At 36.5% G+C, this 22225-nt stretch overlaps 1 protein-coding gene and 1 long non-coding RNA gene across 2 annotated transcripts in view; one reads left to right on the forward strand and one right to left on the reverse strand.

Moving 5' to 3' along the window:
• LOC145666619 (acetylcholine receptor subunit beta-like 2) overlaps nt 1–22225 on the reverse strand; it is a 699654-nt gene that overhangs the window by 248128 nt on the left and 429301 nt on the right. The window lies entirely within an intron of this gene.
• The window catches only part of LOC145666623 (uncharacterized), a 30794-nt gene continuing 28370 nt past the window's right edge, over nt 19802–22225 (forward strand). Inside the window, exon 1 of the long non-coding RNA XR_014127794.1 lies at nt 19802–20768. This is a non-coding gene — a long non-coding RNA (uncharacterized LOC145666623). The remainder of the gene's footprint in view (nt 20769–22225) is intronic.

Raw genomic sequence — 22225 nt, forward strand, 5'->3', positions numbered from 1 at the left:
ACTGTAACCCACCAAAACTCATTGTCATCAACCTTGACCCATGATCCACGACATCCTCTCCACTGACCAAAGAGTTTACACTAGTAATAAAACAATGCTGTTAAATTATCACTAGCTGAAGCTTGAATTTCTACAGTCAATCGCTCAAGCACCACTCTGTTACAATACCAGCGGACCTGACCTCTACGATATAAAATGGTAAAGTGTTTGTTATGGGCCATATTACGATGAATTCGAATTTAATTATCATATATAATTATTTTCTTGTTGAATTTCGAATGCTGTTCAGTGGAAAATAGAATCAAATTTGAAAGTCTGAAATCAAAATAAAGTAGGCCAACGTAAAGAAAAAAAACAGTATAAAATTCGATTGTGTCTCCGAAACCAGGTAGTAAATCCTATTGCTAATATTACAATTACAAATATCAAAATACAAAAGTGTCTGAAGTGCTTTTTTCATTTAGATATACTCATCTCAGGTAAGTAAATAGAAACAAATCAAAAAGGGAAAAAATGGAGGCATTGAAGTAAAACGTAGACAAATTAACTAGTGTTCAGAAGATGCTATCTACAATGCACTAATAAGAGTGGGTCGGTGGGTCAAAGCGGGTCGGTGGGTCAGAGTGGGTTACGATGGGTGGTGAGTCGCAGAGGGTCACGTTCTGTTGATCCACGACTCACTGACTTACGCACAAATCTTGACCCACGACCCAGTGACCTACTCTCTCTCGAATAGCGTTATTGCTCCATAGTTATCAACGTTGCACCAAGAGATGGTAAATGTCTACCACTTTCGGTTTGAATAGACGCGTAAGTGAGGAAATGAAACTTATTCTTTGGACATTGAATACACATAAAATCAGACTCCCTTATCTCTTACCGTTTCTGCTCTAACAAATGTCGACAGACAGACGGACGGAGCCGTTCTACAAGTCTTTTTTATATTTATACACGCCATACTTAGGTAGTCTAATAAGTGAGAACGTAGAATGTAGAAGGCACGCATCGCAAAGATAATGAATTGAAATAACCACTCTTTGTCTAAATAAACGTTCTACAAACCGAAATAAATATGAGAAGACAATAAAATTTCAAAATAAAAATAAAAAAAGTAATTTTATATAATATCAAGAAGAAAACTGAAGAAAATTGCTTCTATATATTTGCTCAAAAAAAAAAAAAAAAAAAAAGCTTTCGCTCTATAGAGCTATTGAAGGACGAAATTGAGTTGTAGTAATGTTATAAGAACGTTCTTATATCATTCTACTTTTATCCCTGAAATTCTAGAGAAGACACATATTGTCTTTTCTCTTATCGTTTCCATCTACAGATAAACCAATAAACATTAAGCCCATTCACTAACCTATAACTGATCTTATTGGCCAGTTCATCTTTGAAAATAACCACATTAAGGTTGAAAGTAATGTGATCGTACCAGTTGAAGCACCGAAATCCCAATTTATGAAAATGCTTTTCCTGTAAGGACACTATGGATCAGAGGAGAAAATGAGGAACAATAATTTATCGTCCCAAGAATATTAAGGATAAAATATGCTCCAAGAATTGTCATATAATATATCCTTATTATTTATCATTGAATCATAATGCGAAGCTCTTTTCTAAAAATGAGACTCTATTTTAGCAACATATGTGTTACCATTATGTCGTATTTAAAGAAGACAAATGAATTTAACAGGGCAAAAGAAGTGCAAAGTACTTACAAACAATTTTGGGTATCCTTATTATTAGTTTCAATGGTAAAATGGTTTTAAAATAAGGCTATAATTTATTAATATTTTTCAAGAATTTGATTTCCATTTTCTTACCCTGGAAACATTTTATTAAAAAATAAAGTTTTGACTTCACAAAATTAAAAAAACAACCACAATATACAATGAACAGTGGTTTTCTAGACCTATACAATGCTACTCGACATGGTCTCAACTATAGGGTGTCATAAAGTCATTGCTATAAAACAAATGCTTGTAACTTTTCTTTAAAATAATGATATTGCAGTGAAATATATTTTTAATTTTGCGATGATCTGTAAATGTTTGGTTAATAAACATTTGAAAGCCTAACCATATAAGATTAAATTTGCGCATAAACTGACAGAAGAAGATCAAGACATGAGACTGAAGTTTTGTGAACTGATGCTGAAACGACTAGATGATGACAGGGAATCTTCTGCAGTTACTCATATTCTCTGATGAGACAACTTTCCATGTTTCAGGGAGGATAAACGGGTACAACTCTCTTGTTTGGGGAACTGAAAACACTCATGAATATGAAACGCACGAAAGAGACAGCCAGAAAGTGATCATGTGATTTACCGTATCAATGGACAACTTCGTAGGCCTTCTTTCTTTCGACGAAGACACTGCCAGGGGAAATATATCTGCCCGAATTAGTTAGGCTGGGAATCAAGGATCGCGTCCACTATCAGCAAGACGGACCCCCCCCCACCTCTCCATCACACACACACACATTTTGTACAAGTAGTCAGGGACTATCTTCACCGTGAGCTATCTGGCAAATAAATTGTTCGCAGAGGAACCACCCCTTGTCCTCCCAGGTTCCCCGATTTGCCACACAGTGAGTTTTAGTTATAGGGTCACGTTGAGACACAGGTGTATGCGGAAAAGGTCAAGGACTTGAAAGCTAAAATTAATGAAGTGGTCCATGACATTTCTGGTGCCGCCAGACGGAATAGCATTCACGGATTTTGCAGGAGGTTGCAGGAATGTATGAATGTCAACGTAGCGCAGATGGAGGTGTGTCGATGATGGTGGCGAGGTAGTGTACCTATGGATGATAATACAAAACGTAAGTCTCAATAAATATTTTAACATTTATTTCACTGCCATGTAATTATTTGTTTAAAAAGTTAAAAAGGATATGTTTCATAGCAAGGACTTTATGAGAGCTCTGTATGACATCACTACTTTTTCTCGTATTAGCCACGAAAGTAATGATCCGGAGCTGGTGGCATGATCTTTACTTTTTTCATATTAGCCAAGAAAGTAATGATCCGGGGCTGGTGGCATCATCATTACTTTTTTTCATATTAGCCAAGAAAGTAATGATTCGGGGCTGGTAATATAATCAGTATTTTTTTTTCATATTAGTCAAGAAAGTAATGATCCGCGGCTGGTGGCAAGATCATTACTTTTTCATATTAGCCAAGAAAGTAATGATCCAGAGCTGGTGGCATGATCATTACTTTTTTCATATTAGCCAAGAAAGTAATGCATACATAGAGACAGAGATAATACATAGAGATAATATTTCACATTGTATCTTGTTTGTGCGGGTTGTCTTTACTGAAACTTACTCACTGTCTTCGTTCCCCTCATTTTCGTGTATTTGTGTATTCGTGAAGCACTGTTGCTCTTCTGGTCCACAGAATTGCTTCAACAATTGCATGTCTTCAAATTTTATACGGAAAATTCCAATCGGCTGTCCCTGCTTAATCGGAGACAATGGATCGGCTTTCAGTTCTCGAACCTAACAGGTTTCTATGATTTTGTATGTTTTATATGAACCAAAGTATGATTCTCAAAGATGAACCAGTGTAACCACCTTCTTTACAAGCAATTATGAGATTATTTTTTCTGTGAAAGGGCATTTTTCCTGTATCTCTTACCAAGAATGTTTGTCCATTACCGAAAAAAATCCGGCTTACAGTCTATCACAATGAAAGCTTCTGCTTTTTTTCCGTACGTGTTCAATGACCTCAAGCCAGTCATTAGGTGTTTCACATTTGGATCGGGTATTTATTATGCCCATGTTTTTGTCACATTCTAAGTATGAATGTTTCCTTACTGAAAATGTAATCTGTATGTTCTGAAACCATTCCATTGTGTGGACCAGAAAGTGATCGGAATATTAGGTATTTCTTATTCCGCCCTGGGCAGGAATTGCATTATATGTGCAAGTCACTAATAGTGTTTGATACAAATTGCGTGCAGTAATGACCCAACATGGAGTAAACTTCATCCGGACTTCATTATCAAACTTCATACAATCATCTCTACTGATGTGGCTCATGGCCCGTGACTCATGGCTCTTGGCATCGATGCATCCAAAACTCGCCTACATGCTTTTCTTTTCTTCCCACTGGGCCCAGCTTTCGGTGCAGACTGTTCATCCGAACTAGAGTTGTGCATTGCAAAGCACAGCACTTGATGTTATAAGCTAGCAGGTCAACTGACAAAACAAGGGTGTACCAATGTTATGCGCTGATATTTTATTATGAGCACACACATGAAAACACACAACGAAACAACAAAGACACGAACTCAACTCGTTTTTTTATTGAATCAGTGGGAGTATGGAACTGAGTACTTCGATCGTGTTTCCGATGGATCTGTGGACTTTGATCGTTTTTTCCAAAGTACACGGTGATTCCAAAGTTAAATTCCATGGACATTGGTCAAATTTCAAAATACACTGTTTACCATATATAAGATCACTATTCGTTAAATAAAACTGTAATAACAACTCAAATTTGCAAAAATTGGACTTAGATCGTTATCCCATGTACCCTTCAATTGTTTAACTGGGGAAGTGAACATTAGAAGGTCCGTTCACACCATATGACATCCTTTATATGATCAAAGTGGCAGCTAAGTGTATTCCCTGATTGTTGACACCTTTTGAAAAACAGCAACATGTCCAATGTCCAAAAAGCATTTTGAACCTATACCACAAGGACAGATTTTGTAAACAGATGAGAAAATATGGATAACTGATGAATGTATCTTTTTGTCCCTTAAATCAAAGAAACATGAAAAAAATGGAAACATACTTCGACTTCCACCCTCACAAGGTTAAAGTGTACCTTTTATCCAACAACCTCGTGTGATTTTGATTTATTATTTCCAAAAAGGGACAACGATTACATGAACATAATACGGGAATTTGGCTAGGAAAGTTACAGGATTCTACTAAAGCAGTGAAAAGGGATTTACTCTGGAAAGATGTGTTGATGCCGACGGACAATATACCGGCACCCCATGCAGCATACTCGTAAACACTCAATGTTTTGTCCAAATATGTCCACAAACCTTTACAATATCCACCATAGTCATCCAATCTGACTCCGTCCGACTGCTTCCTCGTCTAAAACATGAAGAGCCACTTGCAAGGTAGGCGCTTTGCGGGTAAATGAGAACATCGTGAATGTGATGGGAGCCTGGTTTGAACCCAACTCCTCAGACTTCGATGTAGATTAGATTAAAGGGCAGATCTATAGATGTGTGTAATGCAACGCAATACAAGGTGAGTATGTAGATAAGAACGCATCCGTGGACCAAATTGCAGTTTCCGAGTTCATTATCATCATGGAAAACGTGGTCCGGAAAACTTTCGCCTTGCATATCCTGTCAATAAACATGGTTTAGGATTTTGATACGAATATACACAATACGAAGAACTTATTTACTTACAACAAATTTCGGTAATTTCACGACGAAGGGACAAGAAAAAGAGTGAATTTAATATAACTTATTTGGGGGAAGCTTTTCTGAACTACTGGATGAACAGTACGGAATTTCATAGACAGGGAAGGTCTTTCATTCGTAGATTTTAAAATTCCTCCTGGAAGAATAACAGCATGTAGGATTTCAATACTATCATATAATTTTTCTTTCGAACACAAGGATATAAAAGTTCGAGAGAGATATAGAAGGTTCTTCCTTCAGAAAATATGCTTATTCGATGTAATCGTATCACGGATTAAATATAAAGGATGCACAAAGGCTCCCATAACAGCTAATGTTGGGTATTTTCTACTAATACAATGTATAATAACAAGTTAAGTAACACTAGTACTATGGGAACCAATGTCACAATATCATTGGGATTATAAAAACTAAATAAATACATCAGGTTTCAAATTTCAGGAAATAAATTTTGTCCTATGCCATAATGAAGTGTCCTATGTACTAAGGTATCCTTTTCTCTCAGAATTTTACATATTAGTATGTCAATAAAGTATCATATTATATCGAATATACTTATTATACTGTGCAGTTAAGGAAAGCTGACGTCTGGCAGTTGGACAGAACGTATGGTACGTTGTAGGCACTATTGCCAATGGTCCTGCATAAACAGACACAGATCTGGCTACAAACCTATATCCTTCAACAAATTATAACTTTATAATCATAGTAATATGACAGGGTGTTTTATAACATATGATTTCCAAATAACAAAACTAATATTGTTTTGGAGGTTACATAGAAGATTAAACTTTCAGATATCAGAACAACGCAATCAGTGACCTTGGTTGCCTAGAAAAAACGTGAAAGAATGCTGCTGTGATTGGCAAACAACCTTCATCTCCGTTTTGATTTAAGTAAGTACTTACTTACAGACATCTGCAAGACGCCAGATTTCCTTAACCGTACAATAGCAATGAGAAATACATATAATATATACGTAGATGTATGCATTAGTTCGTAAGATTTTGTTTTTGGCATAGCAACGCTGCAGCGTTACAGTATGAGCTATGAGTTATCTAAATTTGTGCAACTTCTCACAAGGAACGGACATGAATCTGTCATCCAGACCTCCGAATTAATCCTAGTCCCTTCGATAAACATAACAAATACAGGGTGCGGCACGTAAAACCGGCCCGTAAAGTGAACACATAAAATGAAATGTAATGTATTGAATATGATTACCTACAACACATAAATGAAATGTAATGTATTGAATATGACTACTCGCCTTCACAGCAGCCTTCACAGCAGGTGCTGAAAGTGTCCTCCGCCCACTTCAACACACATGTAAGCACGATTGAGAAGATTCATATATACCCTGGTCAGTTCTTGTGTTGTAATGCTATTGGTGACATCCTGGATCCTGGTCTTGAGCTCTTCAATTGTGTGTGGATTTGTTTCGTATACTCTTCCCTTTAACAGTCCCCATAAGTAAAAGTCACACGTGGACAAGTCTGGTGACCGAGGAGGCCACAAGCCTTTGCTGATTGTCCTCTCTGGTGTAAACATCTCATGCACAAGGGACAATGATGAAGCTGATGTGTGGCATGTTGCACCGTCCTGCTGAAAGTAACATAACTGACGCTCCTCTTCGGTCAAGTGTGTATAAAACTCCTCCAGGATTCCCATATACACTTCACTGTTCACTGTCGTCTCAAAGAATATGGGCCCAATAACGCGTGTGGCGGAAATGGCACACCAAACACCAATCTTCTCATCATGCAAGGGTACCTGGTGGATTGCGTATGGATTTTCTGTCGACCAATACCGGTTGTTTTGGGAATTTACGTACCCAGACAGGTGGAACCACGCCTCGTCACTCATGATGAGCATTAGTGGATCCAAGAAACCACTGGCAACATTGCTCAACAGCCATGAACAGAAATGCACCCTCTTCTGCAGGTCAGGCTCCATCAGTTCTTGCACTACACTTATCCGGTACGGTTTTAACTTCAGTCCCCTTAAAACACGTCTGCAACTTCTCTCACTCGCATGAACCTGTTGACTCAATCTCCTGGTTGACTTTCGAGGACTTCTTGTCATTATCTCCTCCACCTGCATCTTTAATTCAGGTGTGCAGACAGATGGTTGTCTGTTCCTGGGAGCATTTTGAACCGATCCTGTACGCCGCCATTTTTCAATCAATTCATGAATGGTGCTTTTTGCTGGCACAGAACGTCCTGGAAATTTCTCCCGAAACAAATTCTTTGTTTTCACAAAAGATCCAGTGAGAATGAACCCTTCAACAATGGCAACACGCTCGGGTATCGAATACGGCATTATCACACACTGACACTCACCGGGCTTAACACAACGAGGCCATTTTCTCAACTGGTTTCGACAAGTTTCACTGGCTGCGGCTGCACGTGACTGCTGCAGGTCAGGTAAGTCGACCCGACCTCGACACGCCATCTCTTGGTAGGACGGTAGATTATTTAAGTGTTGCCAAAAACACAATATACCAGAATATTACGACGGGCCGGTTTTACGTGCCGCACCCTGTATATGTCCATATACAAACAATTAGGTGCCATGGACAACGAAGTAAGTCCCTGGGGCCCATTGACCCTGTTAGTATAAAGAAAATCGTAAACTCGTAGTGAAATAGCTATTGCATCAACACTATTCATTGGAAAGTCATGGTTTATAATTTATTCTCTTCAGCATGAAACAAGCTTTCCAGGGGTGCTATGTATTGAGGCTCATAACGCACTTGAACAGGGAAAACTGGGAGAATGTCGGGAAAATTCCCTCCACAAATCCCTCTTATCAACTTTGGACCCCTCTGGAGAGGTCCTTCGTAAAAGCACACAAACCAAATGTATCTCGAAAAATGCTATAGGGAATAAAATATGTGTGTACCAAGTTTTGTTTTGATAGACGGAATACATATGAGGGAAAAGCTTGTATACTAATACACGCTTCCCTCTCATACCTATTCTGTCTATGAAAACAAAACTTTTTATATGTTTATCTTGCTTATCTTTGTTATGTTTATCAAATGGACCAGGTTTGATTCGGATGTCCGGATGATACGTTCATGTCCGTTCCTTGTCAATAACGCGTACCTCTTAACTACAGTCATATCATCATGTGCTATCATGTTCATTATCCATGTGTTTCACTATATATAAATACTATACGTATTATTTTGGCAATAACTTCGGAATGAGACGTGTAATTATAATTGCGTTTTCTTACTTAGAAAGAAAACATAACATTCTATATACTTCTGAAAACTGTATTCTAAGTAGTGAGTTCATGGGAATTTATATATAGAGAACGTACATGGTATATATTCATGTTTATCGGAGATTGTATTAATTCTAGAGTGTAAAAACCAGGTTTCCAATCAATACTTTGTATCTCAATAAGATTGCTTCCCACAAGAACCTAATAGTCACGATCATAGTAGGCACTACCTCACATTTTCCTATCCTCTAGTTATGCCTTGGCTCAAATATTCCAATAGACCCCTACAAGCTAAAGTTTCGAGCTGCACTTCGCAAAAAGAGCATCATTTTCTTCGTTACCCTTGCGACCATATTCAAAAACTTCCTCTTTTAAATGAGTGCACTATTTTAACCCTTTGATGGCAAATGAAATTTTAATCAAATTGAATTATTTTCTCTCAAATAGTCGCTCATTGCGTACTCAATGGAGCAAAGCCATAAGCGATACATTGTAACGAAAACAATGTAAAATCTTTCTAACTAGACTATATCGAAAAAAAATGATTTCACTATATCTTTTAGAGGAGATAAATGGGATTATTAGAAATTGTTGAAACCGTAAAATTTTACACACTATTATTCTATAACACACTAATCAGAACAAATGTAGAACAATAATTGCCAGAAGCCTTATTTAAGCCTATGAGCGATAGTAAAGCGGTAATAAATCCTGTCCTTCTGATACCCCTGCATTAAAAGCCAGAATTGTAGTTAAATTTATTGAAATCGCCGTTAAGCTATAGAACCTCGAACCAAAGCTTTTCTGAATACACGGAAGGAAAGGTCATAAGTTCGCATCACTTCACTCGGTTTTAATGAAATACTGCTCTCGTCTAAACATAGAAACTCCGCTGCAAACGGCAGGGAAGCGTGAAGGAATCTAAGTAACTCATTTCAATTCGTTGTTCTTGGTTTAGTTCATTTTCATAGAAGTGGGATGCAAGGACAGGAGGGAGGGAGGGAGTGTCGAGATTAAGGAATCTCTCGAAAAACCCTTTCCTTGTTTTTCCATTCCGTGCACGCAGCACAAAATTCCTTAGATTAATTAAGGTCTGCCGCCACATTAGAAGGGTGGATGAAGGGAAAGAAAAAACAAAGAAAATTAGTGCAGAACGATGCCAAGCTGCTAAGAAAACCTTTCAATTCTTTCTTCTACCCCTCCTTTTAGCAAACAATTCCTTTTCATGCATCCCTCTTGAACTCTTAGCAGGGGGCAAGTAGGCAAAAGTGGTAGGGCGACAGAAGGTAAATTACTAAGAGACCGGAGTCTACAGTACATGCCTGGTCACCGGATCTAGCTAATGAGAAGAGTAAACGAAGCGTACACTGTAACGAAACGTTTTTGTTTTAAGATAACCAATCAAGTTGGACGTTATATGCGGTTTGTCTAAATAATAGTGACACGAAATTAGCAAGAGTTCCGGAATTAAAGCAAACTTTCAACATAGTTGATGTCGGTTTTCTTCTCTTCGCTTATATTTTCAGCCATGTTTATTTTGTTTTCGTCTGTGTGTGTTTATAGACTGTTAGCATATTTCTTCCTTTTTTGTTTTGTGTTGTCTATGCTATAATGTTTTGCCCATAACCTTTATATTTACCTTAGCAATGTCCATTATTCTCCGTGGCTGTTACCTTCAAACCCAGGTGAGGAACCTAACACTACCGCACCATTTATTATTAAATAAACTAATATATATGAAAATTTCTCACCCTCATACTTTTCTCTTTTTTACTGTCAAGGGAGATAAAGTGTGTTAAATTTACTCTTACGTTGAAGTTCGAGATCCAGGAGATAATATCTTACTGAAACTTTGTAAGCGGAGACATGGTTTATTTGATAGATCTCTCTCTGTCTCAATGTTCTACCGGAAAGTAGGTTCTAGCCCATTTACTCTTAACGTCGCTAAGTAAGACCAATAAGTCAGTTATGCAGGGGTAGAGTGTCCAGTTCCTTTCCTCTGTTGTTCAAAAAGAAATCTCTCAAACTGGTAATTACGAACTACAGTAGAAGAACAGATTGAAAATTGGGATTAGAGATATCTCTTCTAGAAGAAGAAGCTAGTGTATTGAAAAGTCAAGTGAAAACAATTAGTAAAGGAATAAAATTATTTTTAAAAGAAATCAAGTTCGATTTCCATAAATTGTTCAACTAAATCAAAGAATATTTTTCGCAACTAAAAAATATTTAGATAATATATCATGTGACCTGTACTGCTAATTTTTAAATGGTTGTCTCCTTCGCTTAGGAGCCAAGGAAATTTAAAAATAGACTACTTATATGTCTTCTTCAATATTGAAATTAATAGATGTCAAAGTTTTCCATAAATGTTAATTCAGTTTGAAATACATGAAGAAGATACTTTAAATATAATTTAATACAAACTTCTCTAACATATACATGTTGGCTTTCCATATACATCTCGTAATAGTTATTAGTATGTTGGATAACATTTTAATAAGAAGAAGAGTACGGTAACAAGAAAACCTTACCTCACATATTACTAAATGGAGGGAAAAAGTACCAAAAACTTTAATATTGAGCCCATAGAAGTCCATATTTAGTGGCATTAACTGATTCATTGGGCTTCCTGTGCACAATATATGGACACTACTCTCTTTTTTATTTAACATTCTTTGAACCTGTTTTAAAATTTCTTTTTTAAGAACTGAAGAATACATGGATCCACAACTAACACGCACTGTGATTGTTAAGTATAATTACTCATAGGTATCAAGCACTCATACCAAGCATACTAGGTGTAACATGAGTATATCAAATAAAGGCAATTGATAGTATTTTACTAGAAATTGACTTGTGTCTCTTTTCTGACTTCCACTTGTTGAAAGATAGATGTAAAGAGATGTCCTTTCAATTGGTGGCAAAATTACATATTGAAGAAAAAAGTAGCCAGTATAGATATGTCATCACAGAAACAGTTAAGACAGTGAGAGATTTGATTATGCCGGTTATTCTAGTTATTAAGTGATACTCAAGACGAAAATTTCGTGTTGGAGATTTGAAATTTTACAAGACATTGGAAGAGAGTATTTGTTTTGTATTATAATCAGTGGAATGTAGAATCTGTAATAAATAATAACTCTACAGTGATCATTTATATTTAAGTTCATGATAGTAGTTTAGATATCACGCAACTGTTCGTAATTTCAACTCTAACTGTGTTAATTATTTCTGTAATTGCATACCAATACTTCCTATTTATTCCTTTGACACCTACAGTGACAGCATCTTCACCTTTACTTCCGAACAAGTGAAAGTATAAGTCCCGAAAGAGACACAAGTGTTAATATTTCCGAAGTAAAGTAATCTCATTCGTCTGTACTATAAGTTTTTATGACGACTCAGTTTATATAACTCAGTTGGTGACCAACATCAACATTGTTAACTCCAATGGTGTCATTTACGATCATCAGGAGAAAGAAATAGCGGATTTTAATGCTTAGAGATAAGAACAGGTTCTCCTTAATGTTATTGATGACTATGTATAGTTTTGATCAGATTATATCCGACTGATTTTTGAAGTGTATATACCCTGCAAAAAGGTATCTTCAAACCAGCGGTTGAATTCTATTGAACTTTATGCAATGTTGCCCGCCATCTTAATTTACACTGCAACGAAGAACGTTAGAATACGTACACAGTAATTCCATCCCACTCCTGGTCAAATGAAGTGTCTGACAATGCACTGCATCAGATTTAATATCTGGACCACTTCACCTTCGGGTAGTGAATTCTTCTGGCTTGCCAGTCAATGAATTTCACTAAACACTTCAGGTGACATTTCTGCTTGTAACCTTTTATTGACGAATATTTCTTTATGTGCCCCATTTGTGTTTGTTCTCCCACGGTATTTTTAACTGTGGTGAGTTCGATGGTTAAACATTTCCCCGACACGTTTCACTATTCGGATATATGAAAAATAGAGCCATGGCATATCCTTCCTTATAAACTGTTTCCTTTTGGCGACATTTCAGTAACGCGACACAGCACTCCGCCATCTGCGAGTTGTGACGCCACAGTGATAACTAAGCCGGTTTCGTGTTTCTGACACAACTATACATACTATAGGAGCATTGGCAAATTAGCTGGATACAAACCGATCAATCTCCTATATTCGACGCAGCCAAGTAATTTACGGATAATTTGTAAATCATCAGCTATAACCAAACTATTCTTCAATGTTCGACTTTTCTTACAGAACAGCAATGCACAGATGTTGAAACTGAACACAAACCATTTGAATCTAATATAAGTTTTAAGGTTTTTGGGGCTCTATCACCCACGGATACAAAGTTGTTTAGAAATAGAATTTCCTTCATTTGGAATATAAGTGTTTTTCCATTCTTTGTAACTTTCATTTTCTCCGGAAAACAAGTATACATTTTCTTGATGGAAAACAAATATTTTTGACGGAATTACATCATTATGAATATACAAAAAATGGTTTTGAACGGAAGTTCTATTATTAATGGTTTTCTTTCATTAAAACTGAAAGAACCACAGGATTCTTTTTCAGTTTTTAAAGAGCACAGTTAAGTCTGCAGTAAGAGGAAAAGGCATCTCTTTCCCTCTAGTCTTGGTGTCTTTCGGTCTTTTCACATTTCTCTAATTTATTTTCGCGTTGCTTTCGTCATAGAATCCAATCTGGCTCCTGCTACCGATGAAATTTTCTTTTCCAAGAAACAAAAGAAAGGAAGAGTAAGACAGGTGCATTCTGGGAGCCGTCATTTCCCAGTTGTCTGTCTTTCAAGTTCTTAAATCAATTTTACAGAGAACCAAAACAAGACAAAAAAGAAAAAGGACAAGAAAAATAGAGGGCCGAAAGAACGGAAAGGAAGAAATGTAACGAAGTAACGACAGAAAAACCGAACAAAATAAAAAGAAGTGAAGACAGACTATGGCTATTGGCTGACAAATCCGTTTATACAATTCACAACAAGAAACAGGTTGCCAGAAGGTTCTCCATTATTGTCTATCAACCTTGATACATTAAGATTCTCGCTGGAACGTAACTTCAATCGGATAATTTCCAAAGTTTGCCATCAAATTACATAAGAAAAATGTTCTAAAACATTTGAAAAAGTTATATAAGAAACAAGTTATTTAGATATACAGGTACACTGGCATCTCTGGCATGTAAAATTTGGGGGAACATCAAAGAAAGTGATTTAAATGGTGCTGCTAGCCCAACCTGTTTAACTTCTATTCCATTTATTACCTTTCTGCTTACCTTCACGGACTCCCTAAGCTATATCAAGAACTCTGTTATAATCGTTTCACTGCCTGAATATTATATTCCAAATAAGTATAATAATCATTATTTATATGTTATTCTGTCGTTAGTAATTAAATTAAATTAGAATAAAATATTGAAAATTTTGTATTTCTAAATATTGGGAGAGACGCGTCCCCCTCATTGCCCCACCAGAGACGCTCATGTACAGGTATATTGAAAGTAACTTTTTCGGTCTCCTTTAGCCAAGAGACCATAATATGGGACGTTAGCCTCAAATATTTCATTTAATTTCATTTTTCATTTTCACAGAAAATAACTTTATTTACGAGTTAGAGACTTTTATAAAACTATAATTTAGAAATGAACAGATATGCAAAATGAGCCGAAAATCTCATTAAGTTTTACGTTTGTAATATATAAGCACTATTCCCGTACGTCTCATTGCGGATATCTTTCAGTGTTATATTGCATTGTTTGTGTTTGGTGGGTTTTAATGTTTCATTAGCCTTTGGCTAGCTGCGGACTTCGTCCCCAGACCCCCGCATTTACTGGGCCTGTGGTAACACACCTCATTTGCCAGTCTTTGCTTCAGTTCTTCGCACGACAAGAATACGTGTATGGCCTTTGAAAATTTTAAAACTTTACGAGGCTCATTTCAATAAAAGTAAAATGATAAAAACTCCTGTCGATTCAAGTGCGAACTCTGTTCAAAAATTGATTTCAAATGGTTCAACTCCGTTTTTCTCCCTGATAATGAATCTGACAACCTCAAAGTCATTTATACATATGAAACGTTAGAAATTACCTCCCTTCTCTCGTTAAAATCACAATATTCTGAAATGCTGTGGCATATACCACTTGTTTTGAATAAGGAGTTTATATATCAAGTTTCACATCTGTTAAAATATCTCTAATCTTAAGGAATTTCGAGATATGTTCATCTCATTGTAATAATCTCATAATCTCATATGTTCATCTCATTGCAATCTCAACGCTCTTTGATTGCCTTCCAAGGAAAACATCAAAAATACTGAAAATGTCTGTAAGTATTTTAAATTAAAAGCCTAATTAGCAATTTTCATGTCTCTAACCTTAAGGGATTTTGAGATATGGTCATCTTATTACAACAATTATAACTTTCATCCTTTTCGTCATCTCGCTTTCTTCACTTCTAGGGGAAATATCAAAAACGCTGGGAAAACATCTTTAATTATTTTAAATGAAAAGTCTAAATACCAAGCTTTATGTCTCTAATCCTGAAGGATTTCGAGATATGATCATTCTACTATAACAATTGAAATCCTATCCTTTTCCTTCCCTCCTAGATGTCATCAAATGACGAAAACGTGACTATTTTAAATGAAAAATCCACATAGCAAATTTCTCCACCCTTCAGAGCTACTAATATTCTACTATAATAATTGCCATCTATCTCATCTTTTCGTTGTTGAATTTCCAAAAACCACCTTACATCACAAATCCAACACTGTCAAAATTTCAAGTTTATAGTTTAAGTGGTTTGGCATGCGCATTGACCAGGCAAGCTCGTATGTAATTGAAATGTATAATTATCTCCAGTGAATTACTTTCAACCTCCCCATTAAACCTTGCACCTTTCCTGATACATGGAAATCCTCGTTAGTATGTCCGATGTCTAAATCTAATAATGAATGAGACGTTATTAATTTTAAGCTCATTTCAATTTTATGTGCTTTTTCGAAAATATTTGAACAGATATTGTGTAAACAAATTATTGATCATGTTAAACCAATAATTTCAATCTATCAACATGACTGTGTCACTCGTAAATCAACAACGAATGATCTAGCAATAATCACCGACTTTATAACTAATTCGTTAGACGAAGGATGGCAATTTGATATTGACTTTGAAAAAGCGTTTAACAGAGTAAGTCAAAAAATAATGTTAAACTAAATCATTGTCAGTTTTCTTCAGCCGTCACCCAACTTCTCACTCCCAATGAAATTAAAAGCAGACATGTCTGGGCTTCTCTCGAAGGAACGAAATCGGCAAAGCGCACAATTGCTAAGATTTAGTATTGCGGATCAGTCTACATTTGCGTAAATATGTAGCTGTTACGCACTTTGCCAAATTATAGTCCATTGATTGGAAACAAATTTCCCTATTAAGCACGAGAGACGAGATTTGTGCTTAAAAAGAGATCCAAACCACTAAACGTGTTTCTAATCGAAGAGATTCTTTCACCAATCATCAAATCGGGCAGCTGGGTCAGAGGAAGCACGTACGTTAGACTTGCCCACAATCTTGTTTCTTCGCAACACTGTACTTTACTTGTGTCATTTATTAACAAAAGAAAAAATACTTCTTTCAGAGAAAAATTTTCTTTGTGTTTAACGATCCACAATTGCTTTCTGAGACTAAGGGAGACGATAATGATAATAATAATGATGAGAACTCACACACACAGTGTTTGATCTTTAAAGTACAGGTCTGAAATTGTATTCCATTGTACTTATATTTTACATTATTTGCTCTCACACTGATATCTACTTTTATTTAAGTACATGCAATATAAGCGTTCGTTCTTCGCACGGTTATCATAAGGATTAATGAATATAAAACTGGAAAATTCAATAGTACAGAACTTGCTTCAGTAGTTCATCTTCTATAAAAGGAATTTTCTAAAATTCTTCAACAATGTTCGCCCATTTTAGCGAATACTTTGTGCATCGAATTTCCCATCCCCAGCTTAAGTACATCCTCACATTGGTTATTTTTTAAATAAAGAGTCGGAAATATCAACATTACTGAAACATCCCCCTTTATTTCCTTAGGAGGAAAATTTTCGAAAACACTGAAATAAGTATTTTCTTATTTTTACTTAAGAGTTCAAGTTCAAATTTCACGTCTCCAATTTAAGCATGTCATGACTTTTATATATGGGAATTTCAATATGTGTACTATGGAAATTTTCTATTTTTAATTAAGAGTACATATGCCAAGTTTTAATTTCAGGAGTTCGTGGGATACTTGAAACTTGGTTAAAAAAATGAACCCTCTTTTGCCTCTGTTATGATTTAGGAGAGTGTATATCGAACATAGTGTTAGGTACATTTTTATTAGACAATACGTTAATTTGTAGTAAAATTAAGTGAAGGTCGTGTTTACATTCATGTTTATGTTTGTAATGAAAACCTGTATTAGCTGAAAGAACTGAACCATATTGTGGTTGATTTAGGTAGTAATTTACCGTGGTTAAAGATGGCTGTGTTTAGGGTGTATATGAATCATTTGAAGAGTAGTTAGCTTGGAGAAGCTACATAAGAAATTGATGTCTCTGAACCTTTGTGGTTGCCATGTGTCCATGTGTATGTGTATTTATTAAGAGGCTTATAGGTATATTAAAGATTGAAGTAGCCTCAGAGGAGTTTCAACCTTCCTTGCATTAGTATTTACCCTTAAGCAGGGGTAAAAGTGGATCTGAAGAGGTAAGGAGATGCTTGACTCACGGCGTCCCCCGTGCCTATCTTTGCCCATAGCAATTTTTTAGGAAGTGGGAGGACACCATAGATGTTTTATGGAAGTTAGGTAACGGTGTCCCTTCGCATTCCCTCTCACTTTTACCCCTGCCCTTAAAGATAAGTTTAATGGAAACAAATCAGCGTTTGAGAAAGGGACCCAACAATCCCCTTAGAATGCGTGTACTCAAAAACCCTTTCAGCTTCTTAGCACCGTAACACGACAAATTTCCTGGCCAAATTTCATACTTCTGCTTACAGTAGCATGACCTTTGCGATGGTGTGCGAGACATGTTTACATTTTTAAATAATTGATTACATAGATTAAATTGTGCAAGTCTATAGTTGATTGATTCTTTTGAATTTACGCTCTTGGTTCACAGCGAGGCTGTATAGGACGAGACGTACCAGTTCAAAGTGGGACCCGAATCACTGTAAGGCGTTCGAAGCTCTCCGACCGAAAAACGAACCCTTGACCTTGTGTATCGAAAGCAAGCTCGCCATTCACTTAACTAACAAGTAGGATTATATTGATTTTCCAGTTTTGCTGTTGTTGTAATTATAGCAATAATAATAATAGGTCTGTATCAATCTACAGAACCATTCTTTTGTTCTTCTTAAATGTCCGTTTTCTTACTGAATGGATACCAAAATAATATCTGTCTTCGCTGAAAATGAAAAATTTTCTCTTGAAATCTAATTGAAATAAAATATTGTAATTAATTAACATGAAATTTTGGAAACAAAAAGTTGAAATTAAACTTTAGAAATAGTCCATATGAGAAAATCCAATTTCTTTTTTCTTCTCCTAAAGAAATCCCCGCAATTTGTAAAAGCTATCTTCTCCCACATAACGAATAGACATTTTGAAAGAATTTATTGGCAGCTACTTCAAGTAGAGTTAGTTTTTCTTTCAGCTGAAAAATGAATCGACAGGAATTTTGGAAGCAACTTTCCGAAAACCCTTTTCCTCCTTCCTGAATGCTATGCCACAAGCAATACGAAGTGGCCAAGACAAATCACCCCATTGCTGCAGCGATCTGTCTACGACTAAGCCTGCCATGTCGCGACTCGCGGGTCCAACGGGAGAACAATTCGTTTCCCGTCATTGGAAACCTCCAGCAATTGCTTTAGGAATTTTCTCACTTCTTCCCCATTTCACATGCTGTGAAAAACTGCCACCCTCACTGCGCAAGGAATTGGGGAATAACGTACGAAAACAGGCTTTTGCTGCCAATTAGTTTGAGTTAACAGATTGGTTTCAAAGTAAACAAGAATGAATGAATAAATGTGTATTATTTTTCTATAATGTACTAGCAAAATACTCGTTCTTCGCTCGTCGAAAATACGTTTCATTTTGGACTTAAAGTACTAATGGGGGTTGAATTTGGATTTAAATGGCATGGAAGTGAGTCTCAGTGACTCCGAAAACTATGGAAAAAATGAAATGAAATCTTTAAGTTTTACGTCCAACGGTTAGGCTAAAGAAGACGGTGATGATGAGAAATGAAGGAAATGGTGTAATGAAGAAAGGGGAGGAAACGGGAGAACACCGAGAAAACCCACGCACAAGGAGTTTATCCACCACAAAGTTCACTTGGCGTGATCTGGGATCGAACCAATGACTCCGTGCACCAGAGGCAAACGCTCTTGTACTAACCCTAACAGCACAAGATGTGCTAGGCATGTGCCATTTAGGTATCCCAGCTACTGTTTAGGTACCCAACACTTGGTACATATGGTATTCATGTGCTAAGTATGTACTTCAGCTACCTAAAGTTTTAGGTGCTTGTTACATCTACTTGATATTTGCGACTATGTAATACAAATATAGCATTTATATACCTGAGGGGAGCAGTTTCGCACTGAGGGGGGCGCGGTGGCTCAGTGGTAGAGCGTTCACTTCCGGTACTTGGGGTCCCGTGTGGACTTTGTAGTGGGCAAACACCGTGCTCATGGATGTTCTCGGGGTTCTCCCGTTTCCTCCCACTTTCTTCATTCCGCCAGTTTTTTAGAGTTCTATCTGCATAATGTACCTTTTCCTGTATCTGCCAATTTGTATCACCTTCCATGTATTGTTTATTGACTTGTACTGTCATTAACCCTATATTGCGCAGTGTTAATCCAAATTAACAAACCATGCTGAGTGTGATACTTTGAAGGTCATACCGTAGATGGTGCCACTATTGTTTCAGGTGGTTTCCTTTATGCCGTGCCATCTGTTATGAACACTCATAATTGCGTCTCTTTCGGAAGGAGAGCTTTTCCAGCAGGTTCTGTTGCCAGGACGGATACAGCGTGGGTGAAATGCATTGCTTTGTTTGTTTTTGAAGCAAGAGGAGTCGAAAACAGGTATTTTTTTCTTTGAAAAAATATTTTTCTAGAAGGTAGGTGTCTGTTGTTTATTTTAAGTGCTTGTAACTTATCACACTAATTTAGTTTTGTATTTGATCGTCCGAAATATGTTTGTATATTCAGATTAACATTGAGCAACTTCGAACCTCTTTTACTAAGAATCAAACATGTCTTCGATAGGCCTAATGGAAAGTTTGAAAGGTTGGTTTCTTACCTTCTTTTCTTTGAATTTTGTTGGAATTTTTATTGGCTCATGGAAAGCATTGTTGCGTGCAGTGTATGCTTTCAGTGTTACCAACTTATGAATAAAAATAATATGAAGTGGAACACGAAAAAAATTACTAAAAGTAACAACGTCATTTCCGACATCTTCCTCTATTTTTTTTTTTTTTTTTTTTTTTTTTTGATTTTGTGTTATTTTGAAAATCGCAGTTACTCTTTCTCTCTCTTTCCTTTCTGTTACCCTTTTGTATTTACCGATTTATTGCCCGATAAAGATTCTTGAAGACTGTAAAAGTTTATATTACTTTAACAGATGAGCAAGAATATATTTCGGAAAAACGACTCGTTCAGCCATACATACTTCCCAGATAGCATGTAAGCTTAAGTCAAGGGTCGCTTTCCCTTGATTTTGGCTTAGCAATGTACAGTTGATGCGACAAGCGACAATCAACGTTTATTTTAGCTTGTTTTTAACTTGAAAAAAAGCTTGAATGCGACAAGCAACAATCAACGTTTATTTTAGCTTGTTTTTAACTTGAAAAGAAGCTTGAATTTATCAACTTTCTACTAAGCCTATTTCAAGCTTGATTCAAAACGCTTGACGCTTGTCGATTGTTTAGCAAATGGAGCCATCTGTAGGATTGGTGAGTAGTCTCAGAGATTTGGCGCGTGAATTCTCGCAAAAGGTAAACAAAGGTAAGCTCTGTGTATAAAATGAAATAGTAAGCTCTAATTTAGTTTTAGTTACAAAATAAAAAGGTATTTTATTTTTTTAACTGGCGCGCTGAGCGCTTTTAGGACAATTTTATAGACACGTGTTACTTCATTACTTTCGAAATATGGATGGAATTTTATGCTTATACTTTTTTTTTTTTTTAAGTATGTGTTCATCCGTATAATGTATACAATTTTTAGCCATTGGATTCTTTAATGTTAGTGATGGCTCTTGACAATTAACATCAGCATGGGCGCCCGAAGGGGAGGGCAGGGTAGGACCCGGGCCCCCTTCTGGCTTACAAAAATGCATATGTAATATAGCAAATATAGCATCCATGGAGATGGGCCCCTCCCTAGAAAATTTTTTCGGGCGCCCCTGAAGATCAGTACAAAAATTAGAGAGTTAACTTCAGCAGACGGCTTTACCATATTAAAAATTTATTGGTGAAATACTTGATAACATGTTAAGGCATTACTTTAACAGACGGCTCTGCTATATTTATATCGATTTTGTGGTCATTTTTCACTAGATTTGAGATACTACTGTTACATAGAGATAATTTTGAAACTGGGGGCCCAAAATCAGGTAAAATCACCGTGTTTACAGCAGAAATGAGTTGGTGTTACGTAACTGTCGTTACTAACATAACTAACCAAACCTACCCTAAATCATCAAAAACAGAAAATATAGAAAGAAAGTACGAATTCAGGTAAAATCGCCATGTAAAAATTATTGCGGATATTTTATGTATTTTTCCACTTTCCTCGTTTATGTGCATGTCCTCCGTCGCTGACGCGCCTGCTCCCTACAAACGCACCCCCTCGCTCCGCTCGGGCCCCCCTGCTGTGCTCCTGCCCTGAAGATTAGATGACATTCGTGCTTTTTTGTGTGTGGCCATCTAGCACAAGTTGGTTCGTGGTTTATGCACTAGCTCCTCATTTAGTGAATATTCTATTAAAACAAACCGGAAATTGCAATGTGTGAACATTTGGTAGAACCGTCTGCTCGAGTAATGCCGAAGTATCGTAACCCAACCGGATCTAAACTAACTTAACCTACCTAAACCATAAAAAAATACAGAATATATAGCAAGGAAGTACAAAATTTAAGCAAAATATTGCCCCCCCTCCCAGTTCCAAAAGTATGCCGTTACATAACACTTTACGAAGCATAGCTGAGCGAGCGAAGGTGAATAGAAGCACCGCAGGGCTCGTTTTTTCCCTACCTTTTAAGTTACACACGATTGGCATTGCAACCATTGCAGATGGTCATTTTCCAAAGCTTCATATGTACTTACTGCCAGATCCACCAAAACATACTTTCCCATTTCGTGGAATTCTATATAACACATACGATTTATTAAGTCTAAACACATTAAAATAATTTCTTTAATTAGGTAGACCATCTGCTAAAGTTAACCCCATATTAATAGTGA

The sequence above is a fragment of the Thermobia domestica genome, chromosome 12 (genome assembly GCF_964235325.1).
Source record: "Thermobia domestica chromosome 12, izTheDome1.hap1.1, whole genome shotgun sequence".
NCBI lineage: Eukaryota > Metazoa > Arthropoda > Insecta > Zygentoma > Lepismatidae > Thermobia > Thermobia domestica.